Source organism: Rhamphochromis longiceps, linkage group LG11 (genome assembly GCF_057381845.1).
Source record: "Rhamphochromis longiceps isolate RC_006_pf linkage group LG11, R_longiceps_female_GT1.1, whole genome shotgun sequence".
In the NCBI taxonomy this organism is placed as follows: Eukaryota; Metazoa; Chordata; class Actinopteri; order Cichliformes; family Cichlidae; genus Rhamphochromis; species Rhamphochromis longiceps.
In genome coordinates, this window is record NC_140567.1 from 34,706,350 (window position 1) to 34,727,569 (window position 21,220).

At 41.5% G+C, this 21,220-nt stretch overlaps 1 long non-coding RNA gene and 11 other non-coding genes across 12 annotated transcripts; 9 read left to right on the forward strand and 3 right to left on the reverse strand.

The window, feature by feature from the left end:
- The first annotated feature begins 45 nt into the window (after positions 1 to 45).
- trnad-guc (transfer RNA aspartic acid (anticodon GUC)) lies at positions 46 to 117 on the forward strand. Its single transcript has one exon. It is a non-coding gene; the product is annotated as a tRNA-Asp (tRNA).
- A 582-nt stretch (positions 118 to 699) lies between these two features.
- On the forward strand, positions 700 to 772 carry trnav-aac (transfer RNA valine (anticodon AAC)). The gene has a single exon. It is a non-coding gene; the product is annotated as a tRNA-Val (tRNA).
- Positions 773 to 1,357: 585 nt separating this feature from the next.
- On the forward strand, positions 1,358 to 1,430 carry trnav-cac (transfer RNA valine (anticodon CAC)). Its single transcript has one exon. It is a non-coding gene; the product is annotated as a tRNA-Val (tRNA).
- A 462-nt stretch (positions 1,431 to 1,892) lies between these two features.
- On the reverse strand, positions 1,893 to 1,964 carry trnaq-uug (transfer RNA glutamine (anticodon UUG)). The gene has a single exon. It is a non-coding gene; the product is annotated as a tRNA-Gln (tRNA).
- A 151-nt stretch (positions 1,965 to 2,115) lies between these two features.
- trnad-guc (transfer RNA aspartic acid (anticodon GUC)) lies at positions 2,116 to 2,187 on the forward strand. The gene has a single exon. It is a non-coding gene; the product is annotated as a tRNA-Asp (tRNA).
- Positions 2,188 to 2,769: 582 nt separating this feature from the next.
- Positions 2,770 to 2,842, forward strand: trnav-aac (transfer RNA valine (anticodon AAC)). The gene has a single exon. It is a non-coding gene; the product is annotated as a tRNA-Val (tRNA).
- Positions 2,843 to 3,427: 585 nt separating this feature from the next.
- trnav-cac (transfer RNA valine (anticodon CAC)) lies at positions 3,428 to 3,500 on the forward strand. The gene has a single exon. It is a non-coding gene; the product is annotated as a tRNA-Val (tRNA).
- A 462-nt stretch (positions 3,501 to 3,962) lies between these two features.
- trnaq-uug (transfer RNA glutamine (anticodon UUG)) lies at positions 3,963 to 4,034 on the reverse strand. The gene has a single exon. It is a non-coding gene; the product is annotated as a tRNA-Gln (tRNA).
- Positions 4,035 to 4,185: 151 nt separating this feature from the next.
- trnad-guc (transfer RNA aspartic acid (anticodon GUC)) lies at positions 4,186 to 4,257 on the forward strand. Its single transcript has one exon. It is a non-coding gene; the product is annotated as a tRNA-Asp (tRNA).
- A 582-nt stretch (positions 4,258 to 4,839) lies between these two features.
- Positions 4,840 to 4,912, forward strand: trnav-aac (transfer RNA valine (anticodon AAC)). The gene has a single exon. It is a non-coding gene; the product is annotated as a tRNA-Val (tRNA).
- Positions 4,913 to 5,497: 585 nt separating this feature from the next.
- Positions 5,498 to 5,570, forward strand: trnav-cac (transfer RNA valine (anticodon CAC)). Its single transcript has one exon. It is a non-coding gene; the product is annotated as a tRNA-Val (tRNA).
- A 12,487-nt stretch (positions 5,571 to 18,057) lies between these two features.
- LOC146659837 (uncharacterized) lies at positions 18,058 to 19,958 on the reverse strand. The gene is made up of 3 exons (XR_014913727.1): positions 19,608 to 19,958; positions 18,921 to 19,247; positions 18,058 to 18,144 (listed from the first exon to the last, which is right to left on the reverse strand). It is a non-coding gene; the product is annotated as an uncharacterized LOC146659837 (long non-coding RNA).
- Between the last annotated feature and the right edge of the window lie 1,262 nt (positions 19,959 to 21,220).

Below are 21,220 nucleotides of genomic sequence, written 5' to 3' on the forward strand. Positions count from 1 at the left end.
TGCTGCGAATCCCACCTTGACATGACGCCGACAGAGGTTTGCAGGTCCTCGTTAGTATAGTGGACAGTATCTCCGCCTGTCACGCGGAAGACCGGGGTTCGATTCCCCGACGGGGAGTGAGCAGTCTCCTTCTCTGCTCTGCCTTTTACCTGGAATGACCACACACCCGTTAATCGCACGCTACGTGCATTTTTTTTGCACAGAGTCCATCATTCAAAAACACCCTGTGGAATTTCTCCACCACATCCTAGTCGATCTAACAATCTAGTCCTATAATGGGTTTGAAAAAACATCAATTCCACCTGTGCACTCATAAGTCAAAAATGTCTTCTAGGCAAGAGCTCCCATGAGAAGAGAAGCTTGTCCAAGAGAACTCTGCTTGTCCAGCGTTTTCTCTGCTTTACTTGCGTCCCTATTAACAAATAAGTCTCGTGTGTTTGTCTTCTGTAGGTTGTGTGCTAGCCTGACAAAGAACATCAAAGAGCTTGTCAACAAGAAGATCAGCTCCCATTTGAAGAGATGCTATCTCGAGATCACAATTTGGATTGTCAATATAACCATAAATGGGGGAATGCTTGAAAAATGACACAAATGGGAGTTCCCCGCTTCTCACTAGTCCTACATGATCTGTCATAAAAGTCCTCAAATTTAAGAAGGCATCGAATTGCCCCTCTAATGACGAGAGGGCATGCACGCTCCGTTTCCGTAGTGTAGTGGTTATCACGTTCGCCTAACACGCGAAAGGTCCCTGGTCCGAAACCAGGCGGAAACATGCTTCTTTGTTTCCCCATACAAAAGTGTGTGCCTGCAGGCATTGCTTTATCTTATGGGGTTGTACTGCTGTTTGGCACAAAGAGGAGTGAAAGTACTCAAATCTTGTACAGGGCTCTGACGCTTGTAACCTTTGGATGCTCATGTTGTAAAAAGTTGTCTATAGCCCAAATTTCAGGAAATTTCACACAAACCAACATGTCTCCAGTCACCATATTTACTGAAGATGCAGGCACAGACTAAGCTCTTGGAAATGAGTGTCTCTAGCTGGCCTGCCCAGGACTTGGGCCTATTTTCAGCCAATGCACAACGTGATCAACCGCATGGCCTCTTTAGATAACAGTTCTGGGCTTCTTAGGGCAGCATATGTCGAGCTGCGCTTGCTTCAGAGAACTCCTAAATGTCAAAAGTTTTTAAGTGAGCCTAACATCGAGACTATAGTTCAGATTCCTTGCTAGCGAGCGTCTGTCTCTTCTCCATGGTTCCTTCTGTTCAAGGGCATGATAGTAACCTGCCATCAGATTTGTCAGATTGGCCAGATTACTGATTGAGACACATTCCAAAGCCAAGCAAGCCATCACTCACCGTTTCCGTAGTGTAGTGGTTATCACATTCGCCTCACACGCGAAAGGTCCCCGGTCCGAAACCGGGCGGAAACATGGGTGTTTTGCTTCTTTGGTCACAAGGGAATTGATGTTCACTGTTTAGACAACTCTGCTTGTCCAGCATTTTCTCTGTTTTACTTGCGTCCCTATTGAGAAATAAGACTCCTAGTTTTGTCTTCTATAGGTTGTGTGCTAGCCAAGCAAAGGACATCAAAAAGCTTGTCAACCAGAAGCTCAGAGACTTCAGTGGTGGCAACAGAGTTAGAAGTGAGAAGAGTACAAGGGGAATTGTTGCCTTGAGTCACGGTGGCCAATGAAAGATACAGCAGGACGCTGAAGTGGAAAGTGCAGTACAAGAGCATGAGCGAGGTTTGGTGCGGCATGAAGACCACGCGCAGATGGGATCAGCCAACAGAAGAGGAGTGGAATTGACTGGGCCACTAACTTGTTCTTTAAGTCATTAAACTCTCATGCTAGCTTGTGCTAATGCGGAGCAAAGGGCTAGAAAGCTAAATGAGGCTCCACTGAGACTTGAACTCAGATCACTGGATTCAAAGTCCAGAGTGCTAACCGTTACACCATGGAACCCTGCTGAAAGCAGAAAAAAGTTCTCTGTCAAACACCCATAAAACTGTAGTTCCTGGTAAAGTGATGGGGTTTTTTACATGGCCGACGAGAGTTTGCGTGTCATACCTGCTGCGAATCCCACCTTGACATGACGCCGACAGAGGTTTGCAGGTCCTCGTTAGTATAGTGGACAGTATCTCCGCCTGTCACGCGGAAGACCGGGGTTCGATTCCCCGACGGGGAGTGAGCAGTCTCCTTCTCTGCTCTGCCTTTTACCTGGAATGACCACACACCCGTTAATCGCACGCTACGTGCATTTTTTTTGCACAGAGTCCATCATTCAAAAACACCCTGTGGAATTTCTCCACCAGATCCTAGTCGATCTAACAATCTAGTCCTATAATGGGTTTGAAAAAACATCAATTCCACCTGTGCACTCATAAGTCAAAAATGTCTTCTAGGCAAGAGCTCCCATGAGAAGAGAAGCTTGTCCAAGAGAACTCTGCTTGTCCAGCGTTTTCTCTGCTTTACTTGCGTCCCTATTAACAAATAAGTCTCGTGTGTTTGTCTTCTGTAGGTTGTGTGCTAGCCTGACAAAGAACATCAAAGAGCTTGTCAACAAGAAGATCAGCTCCCATTTGAAGAGATGCTATCTCGAGATCACAATTTGGATTGTCAATATAACCATAAATGGGGGAATGCTTGAAAAATGACACAAATGGGAGTTCCCCGCTTCTCACTAGTCCTACATGATCTGTCATAAAAGTCCTCAAATTTAAGAAGGCATCGAATTGCCCCTCTAATGACGAGAGGGCATGCACGCTCCGTTTCCGTAGTGTAGTGGTTATCACGTTCGCCTAACACGCGAAAGGTCCCTGGTCCGAAACCAGGCGGAAACATGCTTCTTTGTTTCCCCATACAAAAGTGTGTGCCTGCAGGCATTGCTTTATCTTATGGGGTTGTACTGCTGTTTGGCACAAAGAGGAGTGAAAGTACTCAAATCTTGTACAGGGCTCTGACGCTTGTAACCTTTGGATGCTCATGTTGTAAAAAGTTGTCTATAGCCCAAATTTCAGGAAATTTCACACAAACCAACATGTCTCCAGTCACCATATTTACTGAAGATGCAGGCACAGACTAAGCTCTTGGAAATGAGTGTCTCTAGCTGGCCTGCCCAGGACTTGGGCCTATTTTCAGCCAATGCACAACGTGATCAACCGCATGGCCTCTTTAGATAACAGTTCTGGGCTTCTTAGGGCAGCATATGTCGAGCTGCGCTTGCTTCAGAGAACTCCTAAATGTCAAAAGTTTTTAAGTGAGCCTAACATCGAGACTATAGTTCAGATTCCTTGCTAGCGAGCGTCTGTCTCTTCTCCATGGTTCCTTCTGTTCAAGGGCATGATAGTAACCTGCCATCAGATTTGTCAGATTGGCCAGATTACTGATTGAGACACATTCCAAAGCCAAGCAAGCCATCACTCACCGTTTCCGTAGTGTAGTGGTTATCACATTCGCCTCACACGCGAAAGGTCCCCGGTCCGAAACCGGGCGGAAACATGGGTGTTTTGCTTCTTTGGTCACAAGGGAATTGATGTTCACTGTTTAGACAACTCTGCTTGTCCAGCATTTTCTCTGTTTTACTTGCGTCCCTATTGAGAAATAAGACTCCTAGTTTTGTCTTCTATAGGTTGTGTGCTAGCCAAGCAAAGGACATCAAAAAGCTTGTCAACCAGAAGCTCAGAGACTTCAGTGGTGGCAACAGAGTTAGAAGTGAGAAGAGTACAAGGGGAATTGTTGCCTTGAGTCACGGTGGCCAATGAAAGATACAGCAGGACGCTGAAGTGGAAAGTGCAGTACAAGAGCATGAGCGAGGTTTGGTGCGGCATGAAGACCACGCGCAGATGGGATCAGCCAACAGAAGAGGAGTGGAATTGACTGGGCCACTAACTTGTTCTTTAAGTCATTAAACTCTCATGCTAGCTTGTGCTAATGCGGAGCAAAGGGCTAGAAAGCTAAATGAGGCTCCACTGAGACTTGAACTCAGATCACTGGATTCAAAGTCCAGAGTGCTAACCGTTACACCATGGAACCCTGCTGAAAGCAGAAAAAAGTTCTCTGTCAAACACCCATAAAACTGTAGTTCCTGGTAAAGTGATGGGGTTTTTTACATGGCCGACGAGAGTTTGCGTGTCATACCTGCTGCGAATCCCACCTTGACATGACGCCGACAGAGGTTTGCAGGTCCTCGTTAGTATAGTGGACAGTATCTCCGCCTGTCACGCGGAAGACCGGGGTTCGATTCCCCGACGGGGAGTGAGCAGTCTCCTTCTCTGCTCTGCCTTTTACCTGGAATGACCACACACCCGTTAATCGCACGCTACGTGCATTTTTTTTGCACAGAGTCCATCATTCAAAAACACCCTGTGGAATTTCTCCACCAGATCCTAGTCGATCTAACAATCTAGTCCTATAATGGGTTTGAAAAAACATCAATTCCACCTGTGCACTCATAAGTCAAAAATGTCTTCTAGGCAAGAGCTCCCATGAGAAGAGAAGCTTGTCCAAGAGAACTCTGCTTGTCCAGCGTTTTCTCTGCTTTACTTGCGTCCCTATTAACAAATAAGTCTCGTGTGTTTGTCTTCTGTAGGTTGTGTGCTAGCCTGACAAAGAACATCAAAGAGCTTGTCAACAAGAAGATCAGCTCCCATTTGAAGAGATGCTATCTCGAGATCACAATTTGGATTGTCAATATAACCATAAATGGGGGAATGCTTGAAAAATGACACAAATGGGAGTTCCCCGCTTCTCACTAGTCCTACATGATCTGTCATAAAAGTCCTCAAATTTAAGAAGGCATCGAATTGCCCCTCTAATGACGAGAGGGCATGCACGCTCCGTTTCCGTAGTGTAGTGGTTATCACGTTCGCCTAACACGCGAAAGGTCCCTGGTCCGAAACCAGGCGGAAACATGCTTCTTTGTTTCCCCATACAAAAGTGTCTGCCTGCAGGCATTGCTTTATCTTATGGGGTTGTACTGCTGTTTGGCACAAAGAGGAGTGAAAGTACTCAAATCTTGTACAGGGCTCTGACGCTTGTAACCTTTGGATGCTCATGTTGTAAAAAGTTGTCTATAGCCCAAATTTCAGGAAATTTCACACAAACCAACATGTCTCCAGTCACCATATTTACTGAAGATGCAGGCACAGACTAAGCTCTTGGAAATGAGTGTCTCTAGCTGGCCTGCCCAGGACTTGGGCCTATTTTCAGCCAATGCACAACGTGATCAACCGCATGGCCTCTTTAGATAACAGTTCTGGGCTTCTTAGGGCAGCATATGTCGAGCTGCGCTTGCTTCAGAGAACTCCTAAATGTCAAAAGTTTTTAAGTGAGCCTAACATCGAGACTATAGTTCAGATTCCTTGCTAGCGAGCGTCTGTCTCTTCTCCATGGTTCCTTCTGTTCAAGGGCATGATAGTAACCTGCCATCAGATTTGTCAGATTGGCCAGATTACTGATTGAGACACATTCCAAAGCCAAGCAAGCCATCACTCACCGTTTCCGTAGTGTAGTGGTTATCACATTCGCCTCACACGCGAAAGGTCCCCGGTCCGAAACCGGGCGGAAACATGGGTGTTTTGCTTCTTTGGTCACAAGGGAATTGATGTTCACTGTTTAGACAACTCTGCTTGTCCAGCATTTTCTCTGTTTTACTTGCGTCCCTATTGAGAAACAAGACTCCTAGTTTTGTCTTCTATAGGTTGTGTGCTAGCCAAGCAAAGGACATTAAAGAGCTTGTCAACCAGAAGCTCAGAGCCTTCAGTGGTGGCAACAGAGTTAGAAGTTGGAAGTAAGAAGAGTACAAGGGGAATTGTTGCCTTGAGTCACGGTGGCCAATGAAAGATACAGCAGGACGCTGAAGTGGAAAGTGCAGTACAAGAGCATGAACTAGGTTTGGTGCGGCATGAAGACCACGCGCAGATTAGATCAGCCAACAGAAGAGGAGTGGAATTGACTGGGCCACTAACTTGTTCTTTAATAAACATCTTAAGTAGTGTAATCGGTTATTTGTCCAGCCTTAACAAGATTTGCAATGTAATTGCACTGTCCACCAAATCTTCCGTCCTGCAACGCTCCACATCATCTGGGACTGGCTATAAACAAGAGTCAACCAGTAGTGCACTTTCATCCGACAGTTTCAGTCGATAAGTCGGTCTTTTTCACGTGTAACATTCCCTTCTCCGGATCCAGAAACTCCTTACTCTCACCCCTGAAAGATCTATAACATCTGGCTTTAAACATTATTCTGTATTGGTCATCTGGACACCATTGAGGTAGGTCCCTCACATCGTTAAAAGCAGAGCAAGCTTTGGCAGTGCATGTGGTGTAATAACATACTATATACAGTAGAATAAAAAAATATATATATACAATAAGATAAAAATAGAATACAAATACAAATGCTATATACAACTGAGTAAGAATACAACGATGACAGAAAGGATTATTGCACTTAGTATTATTGCATATGTATGGATGTGTGTGCTTGATCAGTTAAAGTCTTTATTATGGAGTCTGACAGCAGTGGGGAGGAAAAACCTGCGAAATCTCTCCGTCCCACACCGTGGGTGCCGCAGTCTCCCACTGAAGGAGCTGCTCAGTGCTGTCACAGTCTGCTGCATGGGGTGGGAGATGTTGTCCAACAGGGATGACAGCTTAGCCGCCGTTCTCCTGTCACTCACCACCTCCACTGGGTCCAGAGGGCATCCTAGAACAGAGCTGGCCCTTCGGATCAGCCTGTTCAGTCTCTTCCTGTCCCCAGCAGAGATGCTGCCGCCCCAGCAGACCACACCTTAAAAGATAGCAGAAGCCACAACAGAGTCATAGAAGGTCTTCAGGAGTGGGCCCTCCATTCCAAATGACCTGAGTCTCCGCAGCAGGTACAGCCTGCTCTGCCCTTTCCTGTAGAGGGCGTCTGAGTTATGAGTCCAGTCCAGTCTATTGTTCAGATGAACACCAAGGTACCTGTAGCTGTCCACAGTCTCAATGTCCATACCTTGGATGTTCAGTGGTTGCAGTGGAGAATGCTTGTGCCTGCGGAAGTCTACCACCAGTTCCTTGGTTTTACTGGCGTTGATCTGGAGGTAGTTCAGCTGGCACCAGTCCACAAAGTCTTGGGTCAGACCTCTGTACTCCTTGTCATCCCCATCAGTGATGAGGCCGACTATTGCAGAGTCATCAGAGAACTTCTGCAGGAAGCACTGGGTGGAATTGTGGGAGAAGTCTGCAGTGTAGATGGTGAAGAGGAACGGAGCCAGAACCGTTCCCTGTGGGGCCCCCGTACTGCAGACGACCCTGTCCGACACACAGCCCTGAGTCCTCACATACTGTTTAGTTGAGTTAGCCTGGCTAGCTTGTACAATTAGATTTTCCAAAATAAAATGGTTTGAAAATGATAAAAATGACACTGCAGTACTGAGAGGAAGTAGAATTTGGGGGGGGAAGGAGAAAAACTTGATAAGCAACATGTCTGTGAATGTTCTCAGTCATCCAGGTCATCGTAGTCAAAGGAGCTTGCAAAGAAAAGCGTCTGGACTTCTTTAAGTTACTTGAAGACGTTTCACCTCTCATCCGAGAAGCTTCTTCAGTTCTAAGGTCAAATGGTGGAGAGTCCCAGATATAAACCTAGTGGGAGTGACCCCCCACAGAGGGACAAAAGGACCCCCTGATGATCCTCTAATCGCCTGAGCCAAGGTGTGAAACTGGGTGTGGGCCCCAATCAGCCAGAGTTTCGGGTGGGTTCATTGTGAAACCTGGCCCCACCTTATCATGCGAATTCCTGAGATCAGATGGCCCAGGATGTGAGTGGGCGTTAAGGCGTCTGGGAAGGGATCTCAAAACTGGATTATAGATGGCAGAGAGTTGGTGTCGTAAACCCCCACCTCTGTTCAAAGATGGTCGCTCACAGTGGACATAGATGGCTTCTTTCACTCCTCTTTCAAACCATCTGTCCTCTCTGTCCAAAATGTGAATGTTGATAAGCAACAAAAATTGGACTTTGTTATAGTGCAAATATTCAAATCTGTAATTTGAACTTGCTACATATGATGAATGATAAAATGCTATGATGCATAAAGACACAAAAGTATTTCCAAAAAGGTTTGTTTTTTAACAAACCCTTGAAATTTTATTTTAAAAATGTATTTCCATGTATTTCCTTTGTATTTCCATGTTTGTGCTATATTCTTTGTACAATCTACACAGACCTCAGTTTACAGGTTGTTGAACTTCTGGGGACATCTGTTTGTGGAGGGCAGTAAGGGAAGAGAAATTGTCTCATGATGTTAGGACCTTCAGCGCGAAAAAGGATACCTTTTGAAGGTATTGCATGTAAATGATGAAAGTCTGATGACAAAACACAATTAATAAAATCTCCCAAATTCAAATTTGGAGCTGTTCCAGAAGAGGGTCCTGACCAATCAATCAATCAATCAATCAATCAATCAATCAATCTTTATTTATAAAGCACTTTTCATACAAAAAAAATGTAGCACAAAGTGCTTTACATGGTTAAAAGCAGCCCACCGCACCCCACCTTCCAACTCACTCCCCACACTCTCATTAACATAAACGATGTGAATACACGCATATCCCCCCCCCACACACACACACACACACACACACACACTTAAAGAGTTAAATTGGGCTCGGTACGCATGAGCCAAGTGAGGAAACACTATAACAGGGGAGCCGTCTGCACCAGGAGCCGGTCACAGACCGCAGCCTCCAGGCTGGCCACACAGCAGGAGGGAGGCAAAGAAGCCTCCCAGCCGGGCTGAGAGGACCCCCTGTGCCCCAGCAGCCACGGTCGATCAAAGCCCCGGTGCAGAGAGCGCCCTCTGAGGAAACACTGGAGATATGACACAATAGGATATATACAGGGTAAAACAATAAAATAAATGAGAACGGGATACAATATAAATATAAATAGAGTAAGAAGATTAAAAAATGAATAAGAATAAAATCAATAAACGTTAAATAAAAGTTAAATTAAAAAAGGTGGGTCTTGAGCCTGTTCTTAAAAACATGTACGTTCTCTGCGGCCCTGAGGTCCTCCGGCAGGCTGTTCCACAGGCGAGGACCATACCATTGAAAAGCTGCCTCTCAAAAGGCCAGTACCAGAGGACCTCAGGGTCCGCAAGGGTTCATATGATAAAAGCAGATCTGAGAGATAAGAAGGCCCAAGACCATTAAGACATTTAAAAACCAATAAAAGAACTTTAAAATGAGGGCTTTGTCTCTCATTCTAGTTTTAAATATTCTGGAAACTACATATAAGCTTGCAGTCTGATTGCATTTATTTGTGTATGTCATTCAACTCTTGAGCGATTGTGGCCCAAGAGTTGAGAGGTCGCCTTATTATTGGAAGGTTGCTGGTTCGAGCCCCGGCTTGGACAGTCTCAGTTGTGGTGTACTTGGGTAAGACACTTCACCTGTTGCCTACTGGTGGTGGTCAGAGGGCCCGGTGGTGCCAGTATCTGGCAGCCTGACCTATGTCAGTGCGTCCCAGGGTGGCTGTAGCTGCATCACCAGTGTGTGAATGACTGAATGTGTAAAGCGCTTCGGGGTTGTTAGGGACTAGTAAAGCGCTTTACAGACCATTTATTTATACGGCAGTAAAAGAAAGTTTTAAAAAAAATTGTTTATTTATTTATTATTACAATAAAAATGAGAGTTTGAACTGTAAAGAATTGAATAACAGCAATGAGGTAAATGTGGAAACATCCTTTGTTTTTATTTCATAAGTCAAGCAAGTAGTTCTTTTTTTCTCTTCCTGAAGTCTAGTGACCTCACCTGGGAATTAATGTTTACGTTCACCTATATAACTATATGAGTCTAGTTTGGATTGCATGGCTCAAAAACGAATTACATTCCTTTATGAATAGGCTGTATCTGTCTTTAGTTTTGACAAATGCAAAGGAATAAATTACAACTACTAAAAATCTGTAATTTTATTGAGTGAGCTGACCTGGAGTGAGCACTCCACCCTCCTTATCTGAACTCCCAGTTCAGTGACCAGACCCAAGAATGGATTTTTATAATGTTGTGTTTATTCTGTACTATGTATTTAGTTTTAACAACAACTAAAAATTGGTATTGTTACAGAGTGACTTTACTTGTCTTGGGTGAGGGACTAAGCTTATAATACACACATACAGGAGAATTTATTTTCAGATCTCCTAAAATAAATAAGAAAATAAATAAACAATACAACTTAATTTGATAATCCTTTCATAAAACAGGTTATAGTATTTAAGAGGGAAAAATAGTGCTTACTAAATGAAAGAGAAAATAAATAGATTCATAGTGGCAAATGTTAGAGGACACTCACAAAACAAATCCTTGAAATGTTCCTTCTTAGTGTCAAACACATTCCTAATTGTGTAGATCAGAATTCCCTACAAAGCTGAATACAGTGGCTTGCAAAAGTATTCGGCCCCCTTGAACTTTCCCACATTTTGTCACATTACAGCAACAAACATAAATCAATTTTATTGGAATTCCACGTGAAGGACCAACACAAAGTGGTGTACACGTGAGAAGTGGAACGAAAATCATACATGATTCCAAACATTTTTTACAAATAACTGCAAAGTGGGGTGTTCATAATTATTCAGCCCCCTGAGTCAATACTTTGTAGAACCACCTTTTGCTGCGATTACAGCTGCCAATCTTTTAAGGTACGTCTCTACCAGCTTTGCACACCTACAGACTGAAATTCTTGCCCATCCTTCTTTGCAAAACAGCTCCAGCTCAGTCAGATTAGATGGACAGCGTTTGTGAACAGCAGTTTTCAGATCTTGCCACAGATTCTCGATTGGATTTCGATCTGGACTTTGACTGGGCCATTCTAACACATGGATATGTTTTGTTTGAAACCATTCCATTGTTGCCCTGGCTTTATGTTGTTGTCCTGCTGGAAGGTGAACCTCCGCCCCAGTCCCAAGTCTTTTGCAGACTCCAAGAGGTTTTCTTCCAAGATTGCCCTGTATTTGGCTCCATCCATCTTCCCATCAACTCTGACCAGCTTCCCTGTCCCTGCTGAAGAGAAGCAGCCCCAGAGCATGATGCTGCCACCACCATATTTGACAGTGGGGATGGTGTGTTCAGAGTGATGTGCAGTGTTAGTTTTCCGCCACACTTAACATTTTGCATTTTGGCCTAAAAGTTCCATTTTGGTCTCATCTGACCAGAGCACCTTCTTCCACATGTTTGCTGTGTCCCCCACATGGCTTGTGGCAAACTGCAAACGGGACTTCCTATGGTTTTCTGTTAACAACGGCTTTCTTCTTGCCACTCTTCCATAAAGGCCAACTTTGTGCAGTGTACGACTAATAGTTGAACTATGGACAGATTCCCCCACCTGAGCTGTAGATCTCTGCAGCTCGTCCAGAGTCAGCATGGGCCTCTTGGCTGCATTTCTGATCAGCGCTCTCCTTGTTCGGCCTGTGAGTTTAGGTGGACAGCCTTGTATTGGTAGGTTTACAGTTGTGCCATACTCCCTCCATTTCGCTTGAACTTCAAGCGATCATTCAGAGCACTGTTCAAGCCTTGAATAGTGCTCCGTGGGATGTTCAAGGCTTGGGAAATCTTTTTGTAGCCTAAACGTGCTTTAAATTTCTCAATAACTTTATCCCTGACCTGTCTGGTGTGTTCTTTGGACTTCGTGGTGTTGTTGCTCCCAATATTCTCTTAGACAACCTCTGAGGCCATCACAGAGCAGGTGTATTTGTACTGACATTAGATTACACACAGGTGCACTCTATTTAGTCATTAGCACTCATCAGGCAACGTCTATGAGCAGCTGACTGCACTCAGACCAAAGAGGGCTGAAGAATTACACACACCCCACTTTGCAGTTATTTATTTGTAAAAAATGTTTGGAATCATGTATGATTTTCGTTCCACTTCTCACGTGTGCACCACTTTGTGTTGGTCTTTCACGTGGAATTCCAATAAAATTGATTCATGTTTGTGGCTGTAATGTGACAAAATGTGGGAAAGTTCAAGGGGGCCGAACACTTTTGCAAGCCACTGTAACTAAGTCTCAGTAATCCAATTAAAAGACTCATCAGACTTGTCTCCTAATGGGTACTTTGCAAGAAACTGAGATACACCAGCAGGTTTAACAAAACAGCATTATTTGAATAAAATGGATCCCTAATGTATTGCTTCAATGTCGCACAAGTGGTGTCAAATATACTACCTTTAAATACAAAACTGAAATGAGAAAGGTTGAATGTTTACAATTCAGACTTAATGCACACAAAACATGCCGTTTTATACCTAGACTAATATAATTAACTAATAATAAATTTAAAGAGTGTACAATTTAAAGTAATCCTTTGAAAGAACAGTGTTGTAGCACAGTCCTCTGGAAGTCAATCTCACACGTTCAAACAAGCATCTGAAATGAGATAAAACCACTTAAATATTCAGAGAAAACTCATTCTGTGTGTGTGTGTGTGTGTGTGTGTGTGTGTGTGTGTGTGTGTGTGTGTGTGTGTGTGTGTGTGTGTGTGTGTGTGTGTGTGTGTACCATCAAGTTTCTTCCTGCTCTTCTGCACAGGCTGTTTTGTCCATGTCACTTTGAAGTCAGTCACACCCTGCTTAGCGAGTGTTGCTTGCAGCTAAATATGAAGAAAGAGGATGAATTATGTTAGATACCCTTACTGTAAGTCACCTCTGAAACACGTGATTTCAGAAGTGGAGAAATTCCCCATGCTATGCAATTTTTTAACTATCATTGACAGTTAGAAAGGGTCCTAGCTGAATCTTAGTAAAATAAGCACAATAAAATGAGTAAACATTTTTTTCCCTACAAAAATAATATTATTTTAACTACAACCTGAGGAAGACTTGAAACAAACAAATTCTCACATCAAAAGACATGAGTTTGTCTTATTTAACCTCTTAACACCCAAACTCTTCCATGACATGCATTTTTAATTTCTCTTTGATATTTGGGCTTAAAGTAAAAAAAAAAAGAATTCCCAGATTTTGTTTTTTTAAATGTTTTTTGTTTCTGAGAAAAATTAGATCCACATATGAGGACATATGTTTAAAGTTCCGATAGAACAGTGGCAGTATGATGTCCTCTTAAGTGGATATCAGGCCCTTGTAGAGCAGAATTTATTATTTTGGGTCAGACATCCCAAAATGTGATGTCCACATATGTGGACGCCAGGTCCTAGGAGGGTAATTGTCTATCTGATAGACTCCAATTTCCAGTGTCATTGCTACACAGCTTGATCTAGCCATAAACCAGACTTTGCCCAATTAGTGAAATGTCTTAAAGATATAAAGGTGTGGATGATTTCCCGCTTCTAAATTCAGATAAAACTTGTTAAGAGATTTTCTACATTATACACTACAACCAAATCTCTATAATACAATATAATCAAGTAGGCCTTATATTCTAACCAAGTGTGCCTTATATTTAGTGTGTTCATATATTTTCACATAACCAAGCCTATTGTTGAAGAATTACCTAATCAAGTTTATTGTTAAAGAGAACATAATGCATTCCTTACTTAAGTGTCTGAAATGTTTGAGATGTTTTGACAGCATGATATAATGATGCATTCTTTCCTATAATGTCTGTGATGTCAGATAAAGCATGATATACTACTGTATTTTTAATCCCAGTGTGTGAAAGATCAGATAAGCTGATTTCATGTTTAACCTCTTCCCTGACTGTTAAAAAGAGGAAGTACTATGTAACCCATTTTTGCCTTATAAATAAAGCAGCGAGCCTGTGCTCGGGGTGTGTGTCTTCTCAGAGAGACATTCACCCGTGCGCACGTTTTCTAATTACACTCTGAGTCGGTCTGCAGTTGTCTCATTTCTCTTACTTGTGTTTTGAACAATGTCAACCCCTGACATTTAATTGGTCCTTCGAGCCGGATAACTGACTGTTATTTTTAACGTCTAGTTTTCCACAGCGGTCTTCATCGGATCCTGACGTCGTGACGCCTGCGCTGGAAAAGAGTCTGTGCACAGCAAAAGAAAATCCGGGAGCGTGAATTCGACCTCCGGTCAGCGTCTTACACAGGCCTTCACGGCTGCAGGACCCGATGAGCACCGGATCCAAAAACGCAGCGCCACAGTAAGGTGAATATGAAACACTGCATTCCATCAAGCGTTACAATACGTTGATATTGAGATTTTCCTTTAAAATAGTGTAAGCCTGGTGAGCGCCGACAGATCTCATAGTCCAGAGAGGGACTTAAAGAGACAACAGGCAAGAGCGATAATCTAGAAATCGCTATTAAAAGTTCCGGTTGCTCTGGGTAGCAGCTGTAACGGAACGAGTTCCGGTCACTCTAGGAGTGGCTGCAACGGAACAGGTTGAAGGTTACATGAAATAGGCCTATGGAAAAATCTCAATAAAAATTATAAAAAACGCGCTTTGTTTGTGTTGAAATAGAGGAGTGAGTTGTTTTTACGACCCAATAAGCGGTCGAACCACTTCTCAAACTGTTTTCCTGTGTACACTCACGTATTGGTTAAAGTGGAAAAAGGGTTGTGCTTCATCACGTAAAATCAATAACCGCTCACTCGAATAGCGAGTGAGTAGAAGGCTGTTATTGAAAACCCATTCTCACTTTTTCATGCCAAAGAAGGTGTCACAGTTCTGACGTAATTAGTTCAAAATGGGTAATTCTAAAACTAAAGTAAAATTAACAGCAGATGAAGAAAAGCTTGAAAGAAACTGTCAAAATGCAGGAAGAGTCAGTGCAAATAGGTGGAGAAATCCACATAAAATTTATTGTCCAGCCTGGCAAGGCAAATGCAATCAAGAGTCAATAACTGCTTTAAAAGCTGCTTTGCAAAAAGAACTATTTGAGGAAAAAAGTCAAAAGAAAAAAGCAAAACGTGTAGCTGAATGGCGACTTTTCAAAGCATGGGAGGCAGAAAATGATAAACGCAGTGCTAAACGTGCCCAAAAACAAGAAAATAAAGATAAACAGAAAGCTGCTGGAGAGGAAAAAAACCCCCCTCCTTATGCACCTTCCTCTCAGCCCACACACACAGCAGCAGCAGCAGCAGCTGCACCAACTCCTGCGTCACCGCTTCCTGTAATCTCTCCTCATAACCCTTTTGCTCCAGATCCCTATGCTGAGGCAAAACATCAGCTTAATCTTATGACTAAACATAATCACTACAAAAAAGAAGGAACTGTAGGTCAGTTTCCAATGGTTGCCTTATCAAATCCTAGGTATGGGCAACCCAGTGGGCCTGTAGACGGCCAAGGAATCATACCAATAGATGGAGAACCTCTGATATACGCATTCAGACCCTGGTCCCATAAGGACAGAGAGAATGTGCTAAAAGATGTCCCACCCCTTAATGAAGGTTTTCAACAGTGGCGACATGCAGTAGAGTTGATTCGTCGTGGGTGGGGTTTGAATGGTCATGAAATGCTCCAAGTTCTTCAAGATTTATTAGGTTTACGTTTTCCTAGAGTCAGAGGAGCCTACACAGGAAACGACCAAAACGGCGACGTCCTAGGACCAGACACTCCTCAGTTAGTTCAAGAAACAAATGACTTGTACGGCAGAATAGAAGTCAATTTAGCCCCAAGGCCAGATTATGGAAAAATAGGAGAGTGCAAACAAAAGGAAGGAGAGACAGCATCAGACTATCTGGATCGCTTACGTCCTGTTTTCGGGCAAAATTCAGGACTGGATCACGATCCAAATCCACAGTCTGCTTTTCAACAACAATTAAAAAATGCCTTCCTGAATGGCCTAATGCCCAAAATAAAAACACACGTAGACAAACACTGGGTGACACAAAACACAGGCACTCTGCCTGACGCCCTGCAATATGCTGAGCATGCAGTTAAAGTGTATAAACAGAAAGAAAAAACAGAAGGAGTTTTCATGATTGACCCAGAGACAGGCTTCATAGCTTTCTCAGGACAACAAAAACACACAGCAGGTTTTAAGCCACGTAAGGGAAAGCAGAAAGTAGGACAAAGAAGAGACAAAAGAGATATACAATGTTATAACTGTGGTAAATACGGGCACTTTGCTCGAGACTGTAGAAGTGTAAGCCAGGAACAAGAAAGTGATGATGACAGGCGCAGACGCCGTGATGAATGACTAGCACGAGAGGAAGGAAGTGAAACAAGTGAAGGGGAAGTTTACAATATTGAACAACTACTGCTGGGATCAGAAGCAAAGCCAACAGTTATAGTACACGTGAATGGTGTCCCAGTAAAATTCCTTTGTGACACAGGAGCGTGTAGATCTGTCTTAACAGTAGAAGTCCCAAATGTAACTTTCTCAAAAGACACTTTAATTGTGAAATCAGCCACAGGACATGTGACATTGCAACAGCTAACCGTTCCCCTCTTTATGTCACATAGAGAAAGTGGTCGTGGCTGCAGAAACCAGTGCATCTATGACCCATCTTGTCCACTAAATTTGTTAGGAAGAGATGCTTTAACAAAATTAAAAATAGGAGTTATCCCTGAAGAAAGTGGCATTACCTAAAAATCTTAGTAATATAGAATCTACCAGACGCTTACTCTGTATGGCATCACTTTAGCATCCACTATTGGAAATAGGCCTTTCAGACCTAACATTTCTCTCTCCCATTTTTTTTTAATCTCACTTACTGAGTGCTGCAGGATTCTGTCTTGGACCTACACTATTCATTTATTTCGATGGCTTAGTACAAAATCTAAATGCATCTGTCCATTTTAGTGCAGATGATACAATTATTTATTGCTGTGCTTGTACCATGGTCGTGGTTTTCAAACAGTTACAGCTAGCTCTAATTAATGTATACACTCACAGCTGTGTGGGCTCCGAATGGTTTTAAATGCAAAAAAGGCCATGTTGTTCTTAATAGAAATAAGGGGGCCTGCAGTTTTTCTGTTTCTTGTATTTTCTCAAGGCATTTCTATTGAAACTTTGACCTCACATTAGGTATTGTGATTGATGATAATCTTTCCTCTAGGCCACACCTGTTAAAGAAACTTAAGGTGAAGTTGGGGTTCTTTTTCCAAAATGGGTTGTGCTTCTCTTTCACTGCAACAAAAAAGGCTTAGCGCTACCACCTTTTTATCACTCCTGGATTACAGTGACATAATGTACCATGTCGACCAATCAAAACATGACATTTAGTTGTTTAGGGAGGGGGAAGTTTTAGGAGTAATGGTGGTGTTTTGAGATGTGAGAGATTTGCGAAATTTAGCGCAAATCTTGTGTAGTTAGTGTGTAGTGTAGTCAATAGTTTTGTTGTGTGTGTCAGAACAATGAGGCGACTACTGAATGTTACAGGTGTTACAGGAGTGATACATCTCCTGCTGTCAGGCCTGCAGGTATCAGGCTGTTGTTCTCATTTATCTCATAGTGGACAGAAATTATTTTTTGGAGTGGCACAAAGAATTTGTGTGGCATCACATTTGATGCAGAACACATGATTGTTCTGTAAATAGTTTTACATGTTTATTTAAAAAATGCCTTGGCAGCATTTTTAGGTAAACAGCTGCAAAAAAACTTTGCACAACTCAGTAACTTTTTTGAAGAAGTAACTATATAATTAATTGCCCAACATCGGTCATTATATACTGTATTTTGCAGACAGAGTTACAGGACTCTCTCCCAAACCACAGACTCATACTCATAATACAAGTCAGAGCTTTACTTAAAAAAAAGTTGTCTTTTCAAAATTGGAGTTCAAGTTATTTTTACTTCCAAGAGTGTACACAGGTCATGAAAAGATTATTTTAAATTTTCATTGTAAGTGGGCTAAAGCAGTTAATTAAAAGTAGTTTAACATAAATGTAAATGTTGAGATTTGATTATTTTAATAAACCATTTAACTTGGATGGATTCAATGCTGGCGTGATCACACTGCACACTTCTGCTGTTGCTCACAGTGGTCCAAGGGACCGCTCAGGCAGTTTGTGTGTTCGCTCAGACACATGAAAAATTAGAGGGAACATTGGACACAACACTGGCTGAGAGAATGGAGAAAGCTCTCTTATTGGTAATATTAATCAAGTGAGGCTAACTTGTTAACAAACACTATACCTGTTGCATCAGGGCAGCCTGGTTATCTGGATTTTCCAGGTCGACATCAGTTTGGATATTCATGCTCACCACTGTTTTCTTTGATTTGTAAACTACACAAAAACAAAACATTTCCAAATAAATCATATGGAATTTGACAAGTACTTGGCTTAGAGGAAGTTATTAATAATATATAAGTATATTATTAGATTCAAATAGAATGTCTTAAACATTAACCAAAACCCTGTTAAAATATACAGAACACAGTCACAACATTAAGATGCCATGTTTGGAGAGATGCTATTAAGTGCACCTCTTTGACCTAAACGAATATCATAGCTTTTATTGTTCTTTTTTTATATAAATTTGTCAAATTTTCTACTTGTCTTTGCGCTGCATGCGGATAAAGTGACTACATTTTTTTTGGAAATATAAAGCTTAAGATATCTAGGTAATGTTTAGACTTGCTAATACTGTAGATTTATTAATGGATTGAAGTTATTTTTGCAACTAGCATTGATTTAATACACTTTTAAATTAAAAAAAAAAGAAAAGCAAATGCTGCAGGTGCACTTCGTTATTTGTATTTTTGTGCTGCTGATGACTTTGTTGTTTACATTTTTTAAAAATAGTTGTACTTTAACTGCTAAAGAAAAAAATCAAACTAGTTAAAGCCTTAGACTCAGCCTTCAGCAGATAGAGAATGTCACATGACCATCTTTGCCATTTATCAGGGGCAGAAAACAAGCAAACAGGCAAAAATATTTCTAGAATTAAACAAAGTATATTGTCTTCATTATATCTTGATTAGTGTGCAAGAAATATTTTCTGGTCATACCATCTCTGGAAATTCACTTGAGTGTTAAAACTAGGGAAATGTCATTCATACCTGCATAGCAGAAGAAAGGATATTGTTTAATGCATGGTTCGGTGGTCCAAGTTCCATCTCCCACCAATATAGCAGCGCAATCAAACTCATTGTTAGGTTGTCCTGTTTTCCAGTTCATGAATGTGCTGATTTGTTGAGTTTCTGACCAAAACCAGACTGGAGAAAAACTAAGGCCAATCCAAATTTCTTTTTCTTTATCCACAACTCTGCTGACTTTATCAAATGTTTCCACATCAAGGATTTGTGCCAGAGTTGAATTTTTGTTTTTGCAGCTGATTTTGGCCTCATTCCAAGTCACATATGTCTTATTAACAATGTAATCACTGCCTGTTAAAGAAACAGAAGTTATAGATTCCATTAGTAACATTATACATATATTAATGATTTCATTTATGTTTTGAAAAATAGGCTATGCAGAAAAAAGCTGTGATTTAAATACACCATATAAATCATATGTCAGTACTGCATATATATAGTCTTTATATTTTCTTAATATTTATACTGAGTAGTTCAGGTTTGAGCTTCACTGGGAGACTTATTCCAGTCTCAAACTAGAATATTTAAAAGTTGTATTTTTATGTTTATTATTTATTTCATGTTTTGAGCCTCATTCTGCTAAATTAGTACCAAGGGTCAATTTAATCTACAGGAGTAAAACCTTACAACAAATGATCTCTTTATACCTACCGTCAAAACAAATGAAGCCAAGCATTTCTGTACATTTTACACTATACCATCCTCTGTAATTTGTGGACACACAATATCCAGGGCCAGTGTTGAGTGGCTGGCCAGGGCTCCAACTATAATATGTGGGTGGTCGTCCATCCAGCCAGGCCCAACCTACGTCTATATGAAGTCCGATCCAGGCTTTGCCGGTGTATACCCCGGCTGGAGTGTTCACCAGAGCAGTGTTGTTCTCTGGATAAGTAATTTGTGCAAGTCCAAGGTACTCCTTGATGCAGTAAGCATTGGCCTCATCCCAGGTCATATTCTCATTCACAAAGTAATAGATGTTTGGAAAGGAAGCAGTGGGGACACAGAAAGCTGAAGAAGGAAATGGATTTTTATTTGAGATTTTACTAAGAAATACTGTTTATTTATTCAGAATGCTTGTATACTTGGAGTTCTATAGAATTTTACTTTCTGCAGTAAAAGAATTCCTTAAATAAGATTTGCTCAGTAGATCAGTGATGGTTCAACTTATTAATATGTGGACAGAAACCACTTTTCATTTGTGCCTATGTCAGTGAATCTGAAAATTTCTAAACTGATAGTCACCCAGATTCCAGATTAATTTCGTTAATTTGTTACTTTTATTTAATTTAATTATATATGCATTTTTGTTGGAGTAAAGTCATAATGCTGGAGCAACAGCTCGCCCTCAAATATGAATTAATAAAACTTGCTCCATATTTGGTCAGTTATTACCTCTCTTTTAAAAAATTCAAGGTAGAAACAATTTATATTTGAAAAAAACAGTGAATTATTATATGCTGAATGAGAAATTACCAAACTGCTGGAATCTTACCTGAAAGCAGGAGAAGGACTAGAAACACATCCATGTTCACTCTGATTAACTGTGGAGGAAAAAAAAAGATTGTGTCATATCTGATTCAGCATAATGAATACACTGAAAGCTATAATAAATATAGAGCATTTTGTTAGAATGACATTGGTTAAAAAGTGATTAGAAAGGACAGTACATCAAAAATGTTTCCCCTCTCTCTCTCTCTCTCTAAATATATATAGAGAGAGAGACAGACAGACAGATAATATAAGACAAGAACTTGCCACACTTCTTGAGTTACCAAACACACACAGCTGCTCGTCACTGTGTGTTCTTTTCTCTTTGAGGTTGCTTTTATAATATGATGCAAATAAGTGGAAAGTTTAAAGTTAACTTGTGACACACCCTTGATGACACTGTGAGGCTTTCTCGTGACCGTCCCAAATAAACTGTGCTAACCTTAGAGCTTACAACTCCTTACAACTTCCATGATTTCTTATGAAATAATTATCTAGGTGGTTCATCATGTTGTTTATGAAAGCCCAACAGCAGCTGCCCTTCCTGAGGGTCCTCAGAAGGTACAAGCTGAACTCCAACCTGCTGCTGACCTTCTACCACTCATCCATTGAGAGCCTGCTAACTTACTACATCATGGTACACACACACACACACACACACACACACACACACACACACACACACACACACAGTTTTTCCCCATTTCCTCTATGAATCACTACTGTGCAATACCTAATTCTATGTGAAATTACATAATGCTATTTATTACATATTA